Source organism: Tubulanus polymorphus, chromosome 11 (assembly GCF_964204645.1).
Source record: "Tubulanus polymorphus chromosome 11, tnTubPoly1.2, whole genome shotgun sequence".
Classification (NCBI taxonomy): domain Eukaryota; kingdom Metazoa; phylum Nemertea; class Palaeonemertea; order Tubulaniformes; family Tubulanidae; genus Tubulanus; species Tubulanus polymorphus.
Window position 1 is genome coordinate 4,497,042 of NC_134035.1, and position 23,886 is coordinate 4,520,927.

At 37.0% G+C, this 23,886-nt stretch overlaps 2 long non-coding RNA genes across 2 annotated transcripts in view; one reads left to right on the top strand and one right to left on the bottom strand.

Moving 5' to 3' along the window:
• Positions 1-43: 43 nt before the first annotated feature.
• LOC141913064 (uncharacterized) lies at positions 44-7,768 on the top strand. The gene is made up of 6 exons (XR_012620214.1): positions 44-113; positions 211-292; positions 2,109-2,221; positions 2,316-2,526; positions 5,930-6,025; positions 6,120-7,768. It is a non-coding gene; the product is annotated as an uncharacterized LOC141913064 (long non-coding RNA).
• A 223-nt stretch (positions 7,769-7,991) lies between these two features.
• The window catches only part of LOC141913210 (uncharacterized), a 52,840-nt gene continuing 36,945 nt past the window's right edge, over positions 7,992-23,886 (bottom strand). The window contains exons 2-6 of the long non-coding RNA XR_012620246.1: positions 11,716-11,822; positions 10,032-10,270; positions 9,880-9,948; positions 9,365-9,465; positions 7,992-8,287 (exon numbers count right to left, since the gene is read on the bottom strand). This is a non-coding gene — a long non-coding RNA (uncharacterized LOC141913210). The remainder of the gene's footprint in view (positions 8,288-9,364; positions 9,466-9,879; positions 9,949-10,031; positions 10,271-11,715; positions 11,823-23,886) is intronic.

A 23,886-nucleotide genomic window follows, 5' to 3' on the forward strand; every position in this document is an offset into this window, starting at 1 on the left:
TCTATACGAAATATACTAGACCTGAGTGTGTGACCTGTTATCTGGTTAGACTGTGGTTGTTTGCTGGCAGGAGCGGTTCGTCTTGTCCAGGATACATTACATTACATGTTTGTGTAAGTTGAAATTATATTTGACCAGTTTAATTTTTCATGAATGTATACGTCGCTAATTCATCTATAATTGTTCGAGTATTATTTACATTTATTGCAGAAAGCGTACTGAACTGACGGTCGGACCGTGGCTGTTCGTTGGTGGGAGCTGTTCTTCGCTGGGAGTAGAATAGGACCCAAGTGTAAGTTGAAATGAGTTTAATTTATAAATTTACACTTCATGTGTATTCATCAAAGATATTGTTCGAGTTTTATTTACATTTATTATAGAATGACTTCAGACTGTTTGTTGATGGGAGGGGTCCTATATTTGTGAGTTGAAATTACATTTGGCCAGTTGTGGTTGGGAAGGCTATAGGTACTTTTCCGACTTAATCATTTCGATAATTGACTGAAATGTTATGGGAGACTCAGATAACCGTAGAAAGCGTTTATATCCAACTCCTATATATATATATGTATACATATATATATATATATATATATATATATATATATATATATATATATATATATATATATATTTGGAATTTATTCAAATATTTGGAACAATTTCGCAGTTAAGATATTTTATATGAATGAGCTGGGTTAGTCTGGTTTAGTCTTATTAAAATGACTCGAAACGTAAGAGCATCTCCGCGATAACTGCTGCGAATTGAACGCTGAAATTTCTCATGAATAACCAGTGGGTGGGCGAGCAGAGAGTTATCGTGGCGGATTTTTGATTAATCCCCTCATTTTCGTGGGCTGGGGCGTGGGAAATTTTGTATTGCTCGGATCAATGAATGAGTCACTAGCGCTAGTGGCGCAGTGTTTAGTGAACTATCGGAGATGTCTATTACTAATTAAATTTGTCAGTTTATGGATAAAAAATATAAATATAAAATATAAATCTATTCCGACGTATTTGAAATCTAAATGCTCATTTTTTGCAAGCCAGTGGTTATATTGATGAAAAAACTTTACTTCTGATGTGCGGACGATTGCTCCACTGTACTAATTTGCGTAATAGAACACCGATCAGATAAACCAGATTTCTTAACCCTTTCAAGGCTGACTTATTAATACCCTATAGTGCTGGAGATAGTTTGAAAATTTTGAATAATTCCACCCTAATGTGTTGAACAAAGGGAATACCACTATAGTGAGTCTACACCGCAGCGTGGTGTGTCGCTAGATACTGATATTTCACTTTGACAGGTTTTCAGTTTGACAGGTACTGCCATCTTTCAAGAGAGATAATTACTAATTATATCAATACACCGCAGTGCGGTGTGCTTGCTAAATCCATCACTGATTTATACACTGCACTGAAAGGGTTAAGCATATAATCATAAAATGTATGGCTTCAATAACGCCTTCAGCGCTGCAGGCTCTGTGGTTTATGACCATACCTGCTCTACAGATGTTCATCTGGTGACCGGCGCTGGCTGGCTGGTCGGACGTCAAGGTTGATGCCGTGAGGTGGACAAACTACAGACGCTTGCCTATGCGGCTCCTAACGGCAGGGAATATCTGTCTTGATACAAATTTTAGCTAGTAGTGCATCATCAACACAACTACGGGTGGATATTGTGACCAATTAGATATGAGAAATGAAAAACAATTTTGCGTTTGGTAAATCCCAAAATTGAAGAACTGACTGAGTTAACCGATTGTAAGTCAAGCCGGGCACGAAATGTTTTTCTGATGAAAGCATGAAGGACTAAAAGAATTTTTTTGAATTTAATGAATTTTGCAGAATGGGGGAGGGAGAATCCGTGCTCAAAGTCATTTTAAAATATCTTGGCTATGCAAAGTACTTTACCTGACGCTTAGACTTCACAAGGCCCATTGGCCTCTAGTTTTATGTAGCTAGTCGCGCTTTACTGTGTCATATCGCATTTAATACCGCCCAATTGACCACATTATAACAAATCTCAGGTTTCGGACTTGACCTATCGATTTGAACCAGCTCTTGATTCTAAACGATTCAGTAAAATGTGTTTCTTTTTTCAGATCTGCCATTCATCCATTTCTCATCATCAGGACCTGATTGCTGCCATCGACGCACTAAACTGCCTCCAAACCTTTTGAATTAATGCATGCGGCACTGCACTCAGAAATTGGTGGTGAGTAGATGTATTGTTGTTATAAATTGACTACGATGTACATGTATCGACTTAAATAAAGAATTCTAATGGTGATTGTTGCGGTTTTTTGCAGAACCTCCTCAGGACCGGATTTCTGCCTTTACATGCTGACTACCCCAATGAATAAAATACAAAGTCGACCATCCTCAAGCAGGAGCCAATTGCTGCCGATATGCGAACTAAACCACCCTGGCCCGATAGATGACTCCTGGGATCTGAGTACTGTAGCTTGGAAGTCGCATCTCGCTAGTAAGAGTCACCTCATCGAAATACATCATGAATTGGTAAGTAGACATTTAAACTTTAAGCCACATGGTTCCCACAGTACAGGGAAATTCGGAAAAACTTGAGAATTTTGAAACAATAATTCCCAGTTTTGAAATATTCGGGAATTTTGAAAAATGTTCCTCTAATCAGGGAAATATTTGGGAAATTCATTCACATTTCACGTATTGCATTTGTCAAGGGCAACTTACTTCAACGATTTCCCTTGAGAATCACCTCAACCAGTCACCACTAAAATATTGTATGATGATATCTGTTCATTTCCATTTGGAAAAACTGAAAAATCACCCCTATAATACTTGGGATAAACTTGGGAATTTTTAATTCATGCGACTGTGGGAACCATGTAACAGACTTAGGTCGAATTTAAGCTTATTCAAAAAGATGGACCCTCGTCTCAGCAATCTCAGTTAATATAGACTCGATAACACTTCTCTAAACTTGAATTTATTTTTTTACCATTGATTAGCGTTAAGGTGAATGAGTTTCATAAATTTAATGGATATTCTATCGTTGCAATGATTCTGAAATATCATTATATTCAATTAAAAACGATAATTCGATATCAAAGGATTTGAGTTAAGAGGAGTTTTAATGTATAGCGATTTATCGTGTAAAAGCGAACTTATGATTTATTCCATGAAACCGTATTAAGAAATTCTACTTGTATAGATGTACGGTTCCGAGTCCAGAGATAACATCAAATGGTAGTTTTAAAACATACAACAGATATCACCTTTTCTCAGGAGACTCGAGGAGGTTAGCTCGGTGGGCACAGGATGGCGCTCCGGGCCACCGGCGATTTCATTTTAACGACTGACTTTTTAGCCCACTTGGGACTTTAGTCCCAGCGGGCTATTGTGTTCACTTTTCGTCCGTTTGTCCGTCCGTCCGTAGACGGAATCCAGTTATTTTGGGAAGTTTTGAAGACATTTCAAGGTAATGTCTTTATATTTGGTTTATACATGTATCTATCCTAGACACATCTTCAGCCCAAAAACTGGCCCTGTCAGATTCAAGATGGCCGACTGGCAGCCATTGTTGTTCGCCAAAATCAGCACTTTACACGTTTTTGGTTTACCTTTGTCAGCGATATGAAGTTGGCATTGAGCCAATCCATGTAAAATCGCGGTACGTTTTTTTATGTGAGCATTTGTTTCATTGGTTCTCGGCTTGAACGACGTATAATCGATGCGATTGAAGACATGGCGAACCTCCGTCGATGACATGGTCAACATTGTAAAAATTCGACGAATAACTGTTTTTGGCGGGAAAATTCTTAGCTCTCGCGTATAAAATTGCAATGACCTCGATTAGGGGGCGTTGTCTCTATGAGCGAATGTGATAGGCTGTTTTTGGTATATACGGGGAATTTCCGGCGCTACTAAAATAATTATGGGAAAGCCATAGAATAGCTAACGTTTCATTGGACTAATGCTCATTACTGGTGAGAATGTAATTATTATCCGCCAAAGGTATTGTTTCATTTTAATACCCGGTGATTGATTTGATTGAGATTGAAGTGTAAGCGAACATTCACTTACACAAGGCCTCCACGTGCGCGCGGAAATCATTAGATTAGACTGTTGCACACACTAACACACGCGCATACAGTATACACTACTATAGTGATACTGTAACGCTGCTTGCTGGCGCATTTGACATTTCATCAGCAGAAGATGAGCGCTGTGTTTTCTGTTTGATTGAATTTGTAATAAATTGTAATTTCTTGTGACCTGAAAATACTAAGCAGCAAACTATAGGTATAGGTCGAGGTCTGAATATTGTAGTGGTAAATTCCAGGATTTAAGACGATCTAATACGCCGATTTCTTACTGCACCGGTATTTTAACTTCCGCGGCCATACATTCAGCCATCCTCTGATATGTGACATCATATAAATTTTATTTGTATTTTTTTTTTCATATTATGAAAAAATATTTCTTTGAAAATATAAAATAGTTTCCATGCCGCGCTTACCTGTACCCTACGAAATTTTGGATGTAGACCGTAAACAAATGTATATCTTTGGTCTTATTTGACTACAAAATAATCCTTTAAGAACGATAAAATACTTTATTTATAAAATACTATATTTAAACTTGTAGAAATTTGAATTGTCACGAATTAAAAAGATTTTTCAAGCAATGCCCTTACCCCAAAAAACCTCTAGCTTTCAAGGTAAACCACACTTTGCCCATGGGCAATTTATTGAAGTTTTCGAGGGAAATTTTGAAGACGCTATTATCAATTACCTTGATCGTTTGTATTTATTTGTATCCCCAAGGGCCCATCAGCATGAGAAAGATTGGGTCGATCGGACTCTAGATGGTTGTCCTGTGACCTTTTATGTGCCCAAAAATATCAATTTTGGCCTGAATTTTGAGTCCTGTAGCTTCCTAATGGTTTGCCATTTTTCATTGCAATTTGTGATGGGTATTCTTTGGAAAGGGATCTCTCATACCCGAGACAGGTATATTTGATCAGGCAATTATGACGCAATTGGCGGCCATCTTGGTGTCATTAGTACTCATTCGTAGGTGGAAAATGTTTCCACATTATATTGATACTTAAGCATATTTTGTTACCACAATCGCTTGGAAAGTTGTAGCTCATGACATGGTCTATGATCGTGGTGAGTTTCAAGGTCATTGGTTTTTGTATATGGCCACCAGGAGGTGTTGAACAATACAATAACTTAGTATTTATATATTATATTCGTACCTATGCATATTTTGTAACCACAATCAATTGTAAAGTTGTAGCTCATGACATGGTCTATGATTGTGGTGAGTTTCAAGGACATTAGTTATTCTATGTGGTCACCAGGGGGCGTTGAATAGTAGAATTACTTAGTATTTCCATATCATATTGGTAACTAGGCATATTTTGTTACCACATTCAATTGCAAAATTGTAGCTGCTGACATGTTCTATGATTGTTGTGAGTTTCAAGGTCATTGTATTTTTCATGGATGGGGCGTTGAATATTGAAATTGTTAGATTGTTGAGCATCTGAAACCACTTCCCAAGTGGGCATGGTGTCCCTGGATCCCTAATTACTAACTGGGTTTTCTGTTTTTCGCAACCAACCAGATGGTCAACTCGTTCACTTATGGGGACTTGTAGAATATCTGATACATTATATCCAACTCATATATTTGAAATTTATTCTGAACAATTTTGCAGTTAAGATATTCCTATATGAATGAGCAGGGTCAGTCTGGTTTTATGTAGCTAATGGCGCTTCAGTGTCATATTGCATTTTAAACTGCTCAATGAACCGCATTATGACAAAACCTACTCGGTCTCCGGGAAATACTCAGTCATCTGGATTTGACCCATCGATTTGAACCAGATCTTGATTCTAAACGATTCAGTGTATATGCATTTTTTTTTTCAGATCAGCCATTACTCCACCTGATAGCTGCCATCGACGACACTGTTGATTCCAGACCTTTCGAATTAGTGCATGCGGCACTCCACACCGAAATCGGTGGTCAGTAGATTTATTGTTGTTATAAGTTGACTACAATGTACATGTATCGACTTAAATAAAAGATTCTAATGGTGATTGTTGCGGTTTTTTGCAGAACCTCCTCAGGACCGGATTGCTGCCATTACGTGCTGACTACCCCGATGAATAAAATACAAAGTCGACCATCCTCACCCAGGAGCCGATTGCTGCCGATATGCGAACTAAACCAACCTGGCCTGATAGATCACTCCTGGGATCTGAGTACTGTAGCTTGGAAGTCGCATCTCGCAAGTATGAGTTACCTCATCGAAATACGTGAAGCGCACATGAAGATCTATGAAGCTCTCAACTCATGAATTGGCAAGTAGACATTTCAACTTGTAAAGACGACTTGTAATTCACTAATAACCGGTTCAATCGTCCGAGACGTACAAACAGTGCCAGAGTTCAATTACACGTCACAGCTCAATTGTACATTAAATTTATGAAACATTTGAATGCGTTTTACTTCCTAAATTTTGTAAAATACGTTTTATCTCAAATATCTGATCGGTCAAGGACGATTAACCGAGTTATAACTGAATTGTTGGTTACATGATCAGGTTTGACTATTTCACGGAATGGCTTCCTATCTTTATTATGATGTACGGTTCCGGGTCCGAAGAGACGTCAAATGGTAGTTTTAAAATATGCAACAGATGTCACCTTCGCTCATTTACACTTGTCGTAGAGTTTTCTCAGGAGACTTGAGGTGGTTAGCTCGGTGGGCACAGGATGGCGCTCCGGCCCACCGGCGAATTCATTTTAACGAGTGACTTTATACTAACTGGGTTTTCTGCTATTTGTGACCAATCAGATGATCAACTCGTTCACTGGACCCAAACTCCTTGCCGCTACAGTCAACCTCGCTGCTTAAGTCATCGCATTCCAAATTTCAAATGTATGGGAGAAAGTAAAAGACAAGTTGCTTCCAAATATTTCTATTAAAGATAAAAATTTTGCATGCCTGGTCAATATTTCCAAAAATTCCTGTAAAAGTAAAAATAAACACCTACTCTCTGAGAAACAAGGTATCATTTTTTGGCTTTTGCGAGGTTGATTGTAGTTTTCCCTGTTAGATGATGAGACGGAGAAATGAAATAAAACTGTTCTGCGTTTGGCCCTTTCTGATATCCAGTGACGAATCGACGGCTGCAAGAAGATATACCATTGCTGAAATCGTGTTTGATTTTTATTTGAACTTTGTGAAATTTTGAATAAAATTGACGTGCAAATCATTTTGCTGTGTGTCAAGTTTGTCATTTTTCGGTCAAATCTGCGACAAGTGTAAATTCGAGTCTCTATATTAATTCTTGCCCAGTCACATGTGTAAAACCCAGCTCAACATATTGAATTTAAGCTGCCATTGACCTGACGCAATAAGATAACAAATTTATCACTTGATAATCCGTGGTTACAAAAAAGTGACATTTGTTGCGTTATCATAACTACCAGCATGTCAAATTGGGATGCTCTAAGGAAGGTCTGTCAATCTGCTCGTGCAGTAGGACTTCTCCGATGCTGCTGCTGTGTTCCAATATATTTGACATTGTCATGTTTGGTAAGTCCCGAAATAGTCAAACCAGTTTATCACTTGATAATCGGTGGTTATAAAAAAGTGACATTTGATGCGTTATCATAACTACCAGCATGTCATATTGGGATGCTCTAAGGACGCTCTGTCCCGATATATTTGACATTGTCATGTAAGTGCTGAAATAGTCAAACCAGTTTAGGTATCAATTTGTTGCTGGAAACCACCAATCAGATGTTTACCATTCCTAGTTCCAATGTGAACGAGGTTTAAGAAATCTAGCCGCCATTACGTTTACTCCTGGTAGAACTTGGAATAGTGTTTAGAATAGAGTTTATCGAAATATGAACAAAAACAATGATGTTAAGATTTGTATTTATTTATAAATAAATATTTTACAAAAAAAGGAAATGCAGTCCCCCTCGTGTTTTGTTTTGTTTGAAAAAACAATTATAGTCCCCCCTTTCATTTCTTTCGGAAAAAAAACAAATACAGGCCCCCTTCTTTAAACCCCCCCCCCCCTGAAGGGGGGCAGGGGGGTCTCTCAGGCCCATCAATCTAATCCACGAGATGGGGGAGGAGACCCTTTTATCTGAGATCTAATGATCAAATCAATAAGGTTTTTTGACTGGTTTCTGTGAGCTTGGCACTGGTTTCTGCGAGCTTAGTTCATGGTTTCAGCTGACTGGTCATGGTTTCATCTGTGAGACCTGCAAAAGTTTTAATGACAATGAGAAACTGAGATTAAGACAAAAGCTATTTAAGTTCAAACAATCAGTTTAATTGAAGACAAAAGAAGTTCAAACGAAGACAATGTGTATTTGTAGAAACAATGAGTTCAAACAATGAGTTTAATTGAAGACAAAAGCTATTTAAGACCAAACAATGAGTTTAATTGAAGACCATAGCAAGTTTAACAATTAGTTTAATTAAAGACAATATGTATTTAAGTACAAACAATGAGTTTAATTGAAGACCATAGCAATTAAGTTTATTAAAGACGATTTGTATTTAAGTCCAAAAAGCTATTTAAGCTCAAACAATCTGTTTAATTGAAGACAAAAGCTATTTAAGTTCAAACAATCAGTTTAATTGAAGACAAGACAAGTTCAAACGAAGACAATGTGTATTTATGTCGAAACGAGTTCAAACAATTAGTTTAATTGAAGACAATATGTATTTATGTCAAAACAATTAGTTTAATTGAAGACAAAAGCTATTTAAGATCAAACAATGAGTTTAATTGAAGACCATAGCAATTAAGTTTATTAAAGACGATTTGTATGTCCAAAAAGCTATTTAAGTTCAAACAAGACAATGTGTATTGAAGACCAAACAATGAGTTCAAATGAAGACCATAGCAATTAAGTTTAAACAATTGGTTTAATTAAAGACAATATGTATTTAAGTTCAAACAATTAGTTTAATTAAAGACGATTTGTATTTAAGTCCAAACAGCTATTTAAGTTCAAACAATTAGTTTAATTGAAGACAATATGTATTTATGTCAAAACAATTAGTTTAATTGAAGACAAAAGCTATTTAAGATCAAACAATGAGTTTAATTGAAGACCATAGCAATTAAGTTTAAACAATTAGTTTAATTAAAGACAATATGTATTTAAGACCAAACAGAGTTTGATTGAAGACAATAGCTTATGTCATTGACACATTAAAAGTCTCTGATTCTGATGATAATAGCTAGTTATATTTCATAGTTATACTGCTCTAACTCTATTGCAACATTGTATATGCTTAAAAACTATTTTGAAAAAAGTAAAACATACTTAAAATGTTCTCCTAGTCTTTTATACCGATCACTCGTACTCCAGAGGGCGCTCTAGAAGAATGAAGATCTCGCCCCATTTCACAGACATCCAACGATTTCCTGAATGTAAAAATTGTTAAAAATTAAAATCAGTACAACTACATCTGGGCATTATTTGGCCAGATACTGAACTTGAACCAGTATACGGTTAAGTAGTCCCCAAGACAGCATTACACTTAAAATTTATTTCAGAATCCACTATCCCAAGTTTGGCCACAACCGGTTACAGGTTTTGAGTCCACTGTCCTATGGTTAGCTACAACCAACATGTTGCTTTGAAATAATAGATGGCGCCACCATGCCAAGGCCAGGTTCGGGTTCCTCCAAGTCCAGAATCCAAAGTTTAGCTACAACCAACATGATGTAGTTTTAAAATGATAGATGGCGCCATCATGCCAAGTTCGGTCACTGCCGGGTTCAGGTTCAGGTTCTGTTCACATACTAATTCATTCAATAATTTAAACAAAAACTTACCATTCATTTACACCAGAGGGCGCTGTTACGAACGGACATCAGGAGCCGCAGCAGATCCAACATGATATCCTGCATGTAGAAAAGTTATAATAGAATTACCGAATTTCCATTATAAATAATTCTGAAAACATCATCGAAAGGTTATATCTTACCGGTTCATCGTGTGTTTATTGTAACGAGATGCTGGAATGAGTTGCAGCAGCAGTAATCATGTTTCAGTAGCAGAGATGTAAAAACAGACATCTTCACGACTCAAGTTCCAGCAGTCTAATGACCACGATGTATTACAGACATATACAGAACATACGAACTGGGTCACGGCACACCTCGGTGTCTTGCGTCACCAGTTCACCATACACACAATTCTATACTGGCTTTGTCGAAAGTTCGGCTATGAAAAGAAACCGGTTCTTATTGTTAGCTGAGTCGGCACGGTTACCAAACAATAGCCCGGGGACCATTCACAGTAGATCAGGGACAATCTCATGACTTACAAGCGAACCAGGGGCTGTTTCCTAATATTGACTTGACCAGGGGCCATCTCCTCAGTTCGGACATAGGTTTCATTTTGGTTTTGGTCAATTTTCCTGATCTTGGCCCCCCTCGGAAATCCTAATTTTCTATACAACAATTTTTCATAGGATCTCAAATGAACTTATCAGTGAGCAACAATTGAGACAGTTGCAGGGCTGCCAACCTCTGTAATCCGCTATCATTAAAAAGTTGAACTTTTTCAGTAACATTTCATTGAAATATGAAAGAAAATGTTCAAATTAATCAGGAATCAACGGAAAGACCCTCAGAGCAACATCTTTCATATTTCTGTATGCATCAAAAAATCATATCAGTATTTCTTGTTATAAAATAGTAACAAAAACGGAAAATCAGGAAGGCAGTTGGCAGCTCTGTAATAGCTTTGAAATAAACATCAGAAGATACGATGAATTTTCCCACATCACATGTCGCACTTATGATAAACTAAATGATGAAAAGAGGATGAATTTTCCTCAAACTTAAATTTATTGCAAGAATTTTTATAATCTTTATTTAAACCAATATGTATACGAAATATACAATCTTGTGTATCAGGTACAGGTCGCCAGCATTGGTCACTGATGGATTGCATCTAGCCTCAAGCCACGGCCGCATTCACATTAACCAGTTTTATGGACAATGCTATGCAATTCATACACTTATATATTAATCAAAGAACTAGAATTGTAGATCCTTCCAGCAATCTATTGAAAATCAGTTCAGTACACCCTACCCATATTAGACAATTGAATACAGCATCTTCAGGACGATATGAAGCCCCAACATTCAAGATCTTTCGGCCAATCAATTGAAAATCAGTTCACTACACCCTACCCATATAAGACAATTGAATACAGCATCTTCAGGATGACATGAAGCCCCTAAATTGTGGTTCTTTGCACCAATCTATCGAAAACGATTCAGTAAACCTTACCCATATATGACAATTGATTACAGCATCTTCAGGACGAGATGAAGCCCCAAAATTCTGGATCTTTCGCCAATCTAATGAAAATCAGTTCAGTACACCCTACCCATGAAGCCCCAAAATTCTAGATCTACCAATCTATTAAAATTGGTTCAGTACACCCTACCCATATATGACAATTCAATACAGCATCTTAAGGATGATATGCATGAAGCCCCAAAATTCTGGATCTTTTGACAAATCTATTGAAAATCAGTTCCAGTACACCCTACCCATATGTGACAATTGAATTCAGCATCTTTAGGACGATATGAAGCCTCACAATTCTACATCTTTCAACGCATCTATTGGAAATCAGTTCAATAAACACCTACCTGAACTATTGCAATTGAAAACGACATCTTCTAGACTGTATGTAGCAACAAAATTCTGGATCATCCAACCGTTCACTTGATTATCAGTTTAGTACAATCCATAGCATCTATAAAGATTAAATACATCATTTTCAGGACCATATGTAGCGAGAAAATTCAGATCTTTCAACCCATCAATTGAAGATTAGTTCAATAAACCCTACCCATATATGACAATTGAATACAACATATTTAGGCGGTATATGAAGCTCCAAAATTCTGGATCTATTGACCAATCTATTGAAGATGATTTCATTACACCCTACCAATATATGACAATTCAATACAGCATCTTCAGAATGATATGAAACCCCAAAATTCTGGATCTTTCTACCAATCTATTGAAAACCAGTTCACTACACCCTCCCCATATATGACAATTGAATACAGCATCTTCCGGGTGATATGAAGCCCCAAAATTCTGAATCTTTCAACCAATCTATTGAAAATTAGTTCAGTACACCTTACCCATATTAGACAATTGAATACAGGATCTTCAGGGCGATATGAAGCCCCAAAAATCTAGATCTTTCGACCGATCTATTGAAAACCACTTCAATACACCCTAACCATATCAGACAATTGTAAACAGCATCTTCCGGGTGATATGAAGCCCCAAAATTCTGAATCTTTCGACCAATCTATTTCAAATGAGTTCAGTACACCCTACCCATAAAGGACAATTGAATACAGCATCTTCAGGACGATATGAAGCCCCAAAAATCTAGATCTTTCGACCAAACTATTGAAAACCAGTTCAATATACCCTACCCATATTAGACAATTGAATACAGCATCTTCAGGACGATATGAAGCCCCAAAAATCTAGATCTTTCGACCGATCTATTGAAAACCATTTCAATACACCCTAACCATATCAGACAATTGTAAACAGCATCTTCAGGACGATATGAAGCCCCAAAATTCTGAATCTTTCGACAAATCTATTGAAAACCACTTCAATACACACTAACCATATAGGACAATTGAACACAGCATCTTCAGGACCATATGAGGCCCTAACTTTCAGGATGTTTCGACCAATTTTTTGAAAATGAGTTCAGTACACCTGCCCATATATGGCAATTGAATACAGCATCTTCAAGACGATATAAAGCTTCAAAATTCTGAATCTTTCGGCCAATCTATCGAAAATTAGTTCAGTACACCCTACCCATGTATGACAATATGAATACAGCACCTTCAAGATGATATTAAACCCCAAAATTCTGAATCTTTCGGCCAATCTATCGAAAATTAGTTCAGTACACCCTACCCATATATGACAATTGAATACAGCATCTTCAGGACGATATAATGTCCCAAAATTCTAGATCTTTCGACCAATATATTTAAAATGAGTTCAGTACACCCTACCCATATTAGACAATATGAATACAGCATCTTCAGGACGATGTGAAGCCCTAAAAGTCTGAATCTTTCAACCAATCTATTGAAAATCAGTTCAGTACACCTTACTCATATTAGACAATTGAATACAGCATCTTCAGGACGATATGAAGCCCCAAAAATGTAGATCTTTCGACCAATCTATTGAAAACCACTTCAATACACCCAAACCATATCAGACAATTGTATACAGCATCTTCCAGGTGATATGAAGCCCGAAAATTCTGGATCTTTCGGCCAATCTATTAAAAATCAGTTCAGTACACCCTACCTATATATGACAATTGAATACAGCATCTTCAGGATGATATGATGCCCCAAAATTCTAGATCTTTCGACCAATCTATTTAAAATTAGTTCAGTACACCCTACCCATAAAAGGCAATTGAACACAGAATCTTAAGCACGATATGAAGCCCAAAAATTCTAGATCCTTCGACCAATCTATTGAAACCCAGTTCAATATACCCTTCCCATATATGACAATTGAATACAGCATCTCCAGGACAATTTGATGCCCAAAAATTCTAGATCTTTCCACCAATCTATTGAAAATCAGTTCAATACACCCTAACAATATATGACAATTGAAAACAGCATCTTCAGGACGATATGAAGCCCCAAAATTCTGAATCTTTCAACCAATCTAACGAAAATTAGTTCAGTACACCCTACCCATATAAGACAATTAAATACAGCATCTTCAGGACGATATGAAACCCCAAAATTCTAGATCTTTCGACCAATCTATTGAAAATCAGTTCAGTACACCCTACACATATCAGACAATGGAATACAACATCTTCAGGACGATATGAAGCCCCAAAAATCTAGATCTTTCAACCTATCTATTGAAAACCACTTCAATACAACCAAACCATATCAGACAATTGTATACATCATCTTCCGGGTGATATGAAGCCCCAAAATTCTGAATCTTTCGACCAATCTATTGAAAATCAGTTCAGTACACCATACCCATATAAGAAAATTGAATACAGCATCTTCAGGACGATATGAAGTCCCAAAAATCTAGATCTTTCGACCAATCTATTGAAAACCACTTCAATACACCCTAACCATATCAGACAATTGTAAACAGCATCTTCAGGACGATATGAAGCCCCAAAATTCTAGATCTTTCGACCAATCTATTTCAAATGAGTTCAGTACACCCTACCCATAAAGGACAATTGAATACAGCATCTTCAGGACGATATGAAGCCCCTAAAATCTAGATCTTTCGACCAAACTATTGAAAACCAGTTCAATATACCTTACCCATATTAGAAAAAAGAATACAGCATCTTCAGGACGATATAATAACCCCAAAATTCTAGATCTTTCGACCAATCTATTTCAAATGAGTTCAGTACACCCTACCCATAAAGGACAATTGAATACAGCATCTTCAGGACGATATGAAGCCCCAAAAATCTAGATCTTTCGACCAAACTATTGAAAACCAGTTCAATATACCCTACCCATATTAGACAATTGAATACAGCATCTTCAGGACGATATAATGCCCCATAATTCTAGATCTTTCGACTAATCTATTTAAAATTAGTTCAGTACACCCTACCCATAAAAGGCAATTGAACACAGAATCTTAAGCACGATATGAAGCCCCAAAATTCTAGATCCTTCGACCAATCTATTGAAACCCAGTTCAATATACCCTTCCCATATATGACAATTGAATACAGCATCTCCAGGACAATTTGATGCCCAAAAATTCTAGATCTTTCGACCAATCTATTGAAAACCACTTCAATACACCCTAACCATATCAGACAATTGTAAACAGCATCTTCCGGGTGATATGAAGCCCCAAAATTCTGAATCTTTCGACCAATCTATTGAAAATCAGTTCAGTACACCATACCCATATTAGAAAATTGAAGACAGCATCTTCAGGACAATTTGATGCCCCAAAATTCTAGATCTTTCGACAAATCTATTGAAAACCACTTCAATACACACTAACCATATAGGACAATTGAACACAGCATCTTCAGGACCATATGGGGCCCTAACTTTCAGGATGTTTCGACCAATTTTTTGAAAATAAGTTCAGTACACCCTGCCCATATATGGCAATTCAATACAGCTTCTTCAGGACGATATGAAGCCCCAAAATCCTGGATCTTTCTACCAATCTATTGAAAATTAGTTCAGTACACCTCACTCATATTAGACAATTGAATACAGCATCTTCAGGACGATATGAAGCCCCTAAAATCTAGATCTTTCGGCCAATCTGTTGAAAACAACTTCAATACACCCTAACCATATCAGACAATTGTATACAGCATCTTCCGGGTGATATGAAGCCCCAAAATTCGGAATCTTTCCACCAATCAATTGAAAATCAGTTCAGTACACCTTACCCATATTAGAAAAAAGAATACAGCATCTTCAGGACGATATAATAACCCCAAAATTCTAAATCTTTCGACCAATCTATTTCAAATGAGTTCAGTACACCCTACCCATAAAGGACAATTGAATACAGCATCTTCAGGACGATATGAAGCCCCAAAAATCTAGATCTTTCGACCAAACTATTGAAAACCAGTTCAATATACCCTACCCATATTAGACAATTGAATACAGCATCTTCAGGACGATATAATGCCCCATAATTCTAGATCTTTCGACCAATCTATTCTAAATGAGTTCAGTACACCCTACCCATAAAGGACAATTGAATACAGCATCTTCAGGACGATATGAAGCCCCAAAAATCTAGATCTTTCGACCGATCTATTGAAAACCACTTCAATACAACCAAACCATATCAGACAATTGTATACAGCATCTTCCGGGTGATATGAAGCCCCAAAATTCTGAATCTTTCGACCAATCTATTGAAAATCAGTTCAGTATACACCATACCCATATTAGAAAATTGAATACAGCATCTTCAGGACAATTTGATGCCCCAAAATTCTAGATCTTTCGACAAATCTATTGAAAACCACTTCAATACACACTAACCATATAGGACAATTGAACACAGCATCTTCAGGACCATATGGGGCCCTAACTTTCAGGATGTTTTGACCAATCTTTTGAAAATAAGTTCAGTACACCCTGCCCATATATGGCAATTCAATACAGCTTCTTCAGGACGATATGAAGCCCCAAAATCCTCGATCTTTCTACCAATCTATTGAAAATTAGTTCAGTACACCCCACACATATCAGAAAATGGAATACAACATCTTCAGGACGATATGAAGCCCGAAAATTCTGGATCTTTCGGCCAATCTATTGAAAATTAGTTCAGTACACCCTACCTATATATGACAATTGAACACAGCATCTTCACGATGATATAATGCCCCAAAATTCTAGATCTTTCGACCAATCTATTTAAAATGAGTTCAGTACACACTTCCCATAAAGGACAATTGAACACAGAATCTTAAGCACGATATGAAGCCCCAAAATTCTAGATCCTTCGACCAATCTATTGAAACCCAGTTCAATATACCCTTCCCATATATGACAATTGAATACAGCATCTCCAGGACAATTTGATGCCCAAAAATTCTAGATCTTTCGACCAATCTATTGAAAACCACTTCAATACACCCTAACCATATCAGACAATTGTAAACAGCATCTTCCGGGTGATATGAAGCCCCAAAATTCTGAATCTTTCGACCAATCTATTGAAAATCAGTTCAGTACACCATACCCATATTAGAAAATTGAAGACAGCATCTTCAGGACAATTTGATGCCCCAAAATTCTAGATCTTTCGACAAATCTATTGAAAACCACTTCAATACACACTAACCATATATGACAATTGAACACAGCATCTTCAGGACCATATGGGGCCCTAACTTTCAGGATGTTTCGACCAATTTTTTGAAAATAAGTTCAGTACACCCTGCCCATATATGGCAATTCAATACAGCTTCTTCAGGACGATATGAAGCCCCAAAATCCTGGATCTTTCTACCAATCTATTGAAAATTAGTTCAGTACACCTCACTCATATTAGACAATTGAATACAGCATCTTCAGGACGATATGAAGCCCCTAAAATCTAGATCTTTCGGCCAATCTGTTGAAAACAACTTCAATACACCCTAACCATATCAGACAATTGTATACAGCATCTTCCGGGTGATATGAAGCCCCAAAATTCGGAATCTTTCCACCAATCAATTGAAAATCAGTTCAGTACACCTTACCCATATTAGAAAAAAGAATACAGCATCTTCAGGACGATATAATAACCCCAAAATTCTAAATCTTTCGACCAATCTATTTCAAATGAGTTCAGTACACCCTACCCATAAAGGACAATTGAATACAGCATCTTCAGGACGATATGAAGCCCCAAAAATCTAGATCTTTCGACCGATCTATTGAAAACCACTTCAATACACCCTAACCATATCAGACAATTGTAAACAGCATCTTCCGGGTGATATGAAGCCCCAAAATTCTGAATCTTTCGACCAATCTATTTCAAATGAGTTCAGTACACCCTACGCATAAAGGACAATTGAATACAGCATCTTCAGGACGATATGAAGCCCCAAAAATCTAGATCTTTCGACCAAACTATTGAAAACCAGTTCAATATACCCTACCCATATTAGACAATTGAATACAGCATCTTCAGGACGATATGAAGCCCCAAAAATCTAGATCTTTCGACCGATCTATTGAAAACCACTTCAATACACCCTAACCATATCAGACAATTGTAAACAGCATCTTCAGGACGATATGAAGCCCCAAAATTCTGAATCTTTCGACAAATCTATTGAAAACCACTTCAATACACACTAACCATATAGGACAATTGAACACAGCATCTTCAGGACCATATGGGGCCCTAACTTTCAGGATGTTTCGACCAATTTTTTGAAAATGAGTTCAGTACACCTGCCCATATATGGCAATTGAATACAGCATCTTCAAGACGATATTAAGCTTCAAAATTCTGAATCTTTCGGCCAATCTATCGAAAATTAGTTCAGTACACCCTACCCATGTATGACAATATGAATACAGCACCTTCAAGATGATATTAAACCCCAAAATTCTGAATCTTTCGGCCAATCTATCGAAAATTAGTTCAGTACACCCTACCCATATATGACAATTGAATACAGCATCTTCAGGACGATATAATGTCCCAAAATTCTAGATCTTTCGACCAATATATTTAAAATGAGTTCAGTACACCCTACCCATATTAGACAATATGAATACAGCATCTTCAGGACGATGTGAAGCCCTAAAAGTCTGAATCTTTCAACCAATCTATTGAAAATCAGTTCAGTACACCTTACTCATATTAGACAATTGAATACAGCATCTTCAGGACGATATGAAGCCCCAAAAATGTAGATCTTTCGACCAATCTATTGAAAACCACTTCAATACACCCAAACCATATCAGACAATTGTATACAGCATCTTCCAGGTGATATGAAGCCCGAAAATTCTGGATCTTTCGGCCAATCTATTAAAAATCAGTTCAGTACACCCTACCTATATATGACAATTGAATACAGCATCTTCAGGATGATATGATGCCCCAAAATTCTAGATCTTTCGACCAATCTATTTAAAATTAGTTCAGTACACCCTACCCATAAAAGGCAATTGAACACAGAATCTTAAGCACGATATGAAGCCCAAAAATTCTAGATCCTTCGACCAATCTATTGAAACCCAGTTCAATATACCCTTCCCATATATGACAATTGAATACAGCATCTCCAGGACAATTTGATGCCCAAAAATTCTAGATCTTTCCACCAATCTATTGAAAATCAGTTCAATACACCCTAACAATATATGACAATTGAAAACAGCATCTTCAGGACGATATGAAGCCCCAAAATTCTGAATCTTTCAACCAATCTAACGAAAATTAGTTCAGTACACCCTACCCATATAAGACAATTAAATACAGCATCTTCAGGACGATATGAAACCCCAAAATTCTAGATCTTTCGACCAATCTATTGAAAATCAGTTCAGTACACCCTACACATATCAGACAATGGAATACAACATCTTCAGGACGATATGAAGCCCCAAAAATCTAGATCTTTCAACCTATCTATTGAAAACCACTTCAATACAACCAAACCATATCAGACAATTGTATACATCATCTTCCGGGTGATATGAAGCCCCAAAATTCTGAATCTTTCGACCAATCTATTGAAAATCAGTTCAGTACACCATACCCATATAAGAAAATTGAATACAGCATCCTCAGGACGATATGAAGTCCCAAAAATCTAGATCTTTCGACCAATCTATTGAAAACCACTTCAATACACCCTAACCATATCAGACAATTGTAAACAGCATCTTCAGGACGATATGAAGCCCCAAAATTCTAGATCTTTCGACCAATCTATTTCAAATGAGTTCAGTACACCCTACCCATAAAGGACAATTGAATACAGCATCTTCAGGACGATATGAAGCCCCTAAAATCTAGATCTTTCGACCAAACTATTGAAAACCAGTTCAATATACCTTACCCATATTAGAAAAAAGAATACAGCATCTTCAGGACGATATAATAACCCCAAAATTCTAGATCTTTCGACCAATCTATTTCAAATGAGTTCAGTACACCCTACCCATAAAGGACAATTGAATACAGCATCTTCAGGACGATATGAAGCCCCAAAAATCTAGATCTTTCGACCAAACTATTGAAAACCAGTTCAATATACCCTACCCATATTAGACAATTGAATACAGCATCTTCAGGACGATATAATGCCCCATAATTCTAGATCTTTCGACTAATCTATTTAAAATTAGTTCAGTACACCCTACCCATAAAAGGCAATTGAACACAGAATCTTAAGCACGATATGAAGCCCCAAAATTCTAGATCCTTCGACCAATCTATTGAAACCCAGTTCAATATACCCTTCCCATATATGACAATTGAATACAGCATCTCCAGGACAATTTGATGCCCAAAAATTCTAGATCTTTCGACCAATCTATTGAAAACCACTTCAATACACCCTAACCATATCAGACAATTGTAAACAGCATCTTCCGGGTGATATGAAGCCCCAAAATTCTGAATCTTTCGACCAATCTATTGAAAATCAGTTCAGTACACCATACCCATATTAGAAAATTGAAGACAGCATCTTCAGGACAATTTGATGCCCCAAAATTCTAGATCTTTCGACAAATCTATTGAAAACCACTTCAATACACACTAACCATATAGGACAATTGAACACAGCATCTTCAGGACCATATGGGGCCCTAACTTTCAGGATGTTTCGACCAATTTTTTGAAAATAAGTTCAGTACACCCTGCCCATATATGGCAATTCAATACAGCTTCTTCAGGACGATATGAAGCCCCAAAATCCTCGATCTTTCTACCAATCTATTGAAAATTAGTTCAGTACACCTCACTCATATTAGACAATTGAATACAGCATCTTCAGGACGATATGAAGCCCCTAAAATCTAGATCTTTCGGCCAATCTGTTGAAAACAACTTCAATACACCCTAACCATATCAGACAATTGTATACAGCATCTTCCGGGTGATATGAAGCCCCAAAATTCGGAATCTTTCCACCAATCAATTGAAAATCAGTTCAGTACACCTTACCCATATTAGAAAAAAGAATACAGCATCTTCAGGACGATATAATAACCCCAAAATTCTAAATCTTTCGACCAATCTATTTCAAATGAGTTCAGTACACCCTACCCATAAAGGACAATTGAATACAGCATCTTCAGGACGATATGAAGCCCCAAAAATCTAGATCTTTCGACCAAACTATTGAAAACCAGTTCAATATACCCTACCCATATTAGACAATTGAATACAGCATCTTCAGGACGATATAATGCCCCATAATTCTAGATCTTTCGACCAATCTATTCTAAATGAGTTCAGTACACCCTACCCATAAAGGACAATTGAATACAGCATCTTCAGGACGATATGAAGCCCCAAAAATCTAGATCTTTCGACCGATCTATTGAAAACCACTTCAATACAACCAAACCATATCAGACAATTGTATACAGCATCTTCCGGGTGATATGAAGCCCCAAAATTCTGAATCTTTCGACCAATCTATTGAAAATCAGTTCAGTATACACCATACCCATATTAGAAAATTGAATACAGCATCTTCAGGACAATTTGATGCCCCAAAATTCTAGATCTTTCGACAAATCTATTGAAAACCACTTCAATACACACTAACCATATAGGACAATTGAACACAGCATCTTCAGGACCATATGGGGCCCTAACTTTCAGGATGTTTTGACCAATCTTTTGAAAATAAGTTCAGTACACCCTGCCCATATATGGCAATTCAATACAGCTTCTTCAGGACGATATGAAGCCCCAAAATCCTCGATCTTTCTACCAATCTATTGAAAATTAGTTCAGTACACCCCACACATATCAGAAAATGGAATACAACATCTTCAGGACGATATGAAGCCCGAAAATTCTGGATCTTTCGGCCAATCTATTGAAAATTAGTTCAGTACACCCTACCTATATATGACAATTGAACACAGCATCTTCACGATGATATAATGCCCCAAAATTCTAGATCTTTCGACCAATCTATTTAAAATGAGTTCAGTACACACTTCCCATAAAGGACAATTGAACACAGAATCTTAAGCACGATATGAAGCCCCAAAATTCTAGATCCTTCGACCAATCTATTGAAACCCAGTTCAATATACCCTTCCCATATATGACAATTGAATACAGCATCTCCAGGACAATTTGATGCCCAAAAATTCTAGATCTTTCGACCAATCTATTGAAAACCACTTCAATACACCCTAACCATATCAGACAATTGTAAACAGCATCTTCCGGGTGATATGAAGCCCCAAAATTCTGAATCTTTCGACCAATCTATTGAAAATCAGTTCAGTACACCATACCCATATTAGAAAATTGAAGACAGCATCTTCAGGACAATTTGATGCCCCAAAATTCTAGATCTTTCGACAAATCTATTGAAAACCACTTCAATACACACTAACCATATAGGACAATTGAACACAGCATCTTCAGGACCATTTGGGGCCCTAACTTTCAGGATGTTTCGACCAATTTTTTGAAAATAAGTTCAGTACACCCTGCCCATATATGGCAATTCAATACAGCTTCTTCAGGACGATATGAAGCCCCAAAATCCTGGATCTTTCTACCAATCTATTGAAAATTAGTTCAGTACACCTCACTCATATTAGACAATTGAATACAGCATCTTCAGGACGATATGAAGCCCCTAAAATCTAGATCTTTCGGCCAATCTGTTGAAAACAACTTCAATACACCCTAACCATATCAGACAATTGTATACAGCATCTTCCGGGTGATATGAAGCCCCAAAATTCGGAATCTTTCCACCAATCAATTGAAAATCAGTTCAGTACACCTTACCCATATTAGAAAAAAGAATACAGCATCTTCAGGACGATATAATAACCCCAAAATTCTAAATCTTTCGACCAATCTATTTCAAATGAGTTCAGTACACCCTACCCATAAAGGACAATTGAATACAGCATCTTCAGGACGATATGAAGCCCCAAAAATCTAGATCTTTCGACCAAACTATTGAAAACCAGTTCAATATACCCTACCCATATTAGACAATTGAATACAGCATCTTCAGGACGATATAATGCCCCATAATTCTAGATCTTTCGACCAATCTATTCTAAATGAGTTCAGTACACCCTACCCATAAAGGACAATTGAATACAGCATCTTCAGGACGATATGAAGCCCCAAAAATCTAGATCTTTCGACCGATCTATTGAAAACCACTTCAATACAACCAAACCATATCAGACAATTGTATACAGCATCTTCCGGGTGATATGAAGCCCCAAAATTCTGAATCTTTCGACCAATCTATTGAAAATCAGTTCAGTATACACCATACCCATATTAGAAAATTGAATACAGCATCTTCAGGACAATTTGATGCCCCAAAATTCTAGATCTTTCGACAAATCTATTGAAAACCACTTCAATACACACTAACCATATAGGACAATTGAACACAGCATCTTCAGGACCATATGGGGCCCTAACTTTCAGGATGGTTCGACCAATCTTTTGAAAATAAGTTCAGTACACCCTGCCCATATATGGCAATTCAATACAGCTTCTTCAGGACGATATGAAGCCCCAAAATCCTCGATCTTTCTACCAATCTATTGAAAATTAGTTCAGTACACCCTACACATATCAGAAAATGGAATACAACATCTTCAGGACGATATGAAGCCCGAAAATTCTGGATCTTTCGGCCAATCTATTGAAAATCAGTTCAATACACCCTAACAATATATGACAATTGAAAACAGCATCTTCAGGACGATATGAAGCCCCAAAATTCTGAATCTTTCAACCAATCTAACGAAAATTAGTTCAGTACACCCTACCCATATAAGACATTTAAATACAGCATCTTCAGGACGATATGAAACCCCAAAATTCTAGATCTTTCGACCAATCTATTGAAAATCAGTTCAGTACACCCTACACATATCAGACAATGGAATACAACATCTTCAGGACGATATGAAGCCCCAAAAATCTAGATCTTTCAACCTATCTATTGAAAACCACTTCAATACAACCAAACCATATCAGACAATTGTATACATCATCTTCCGGGT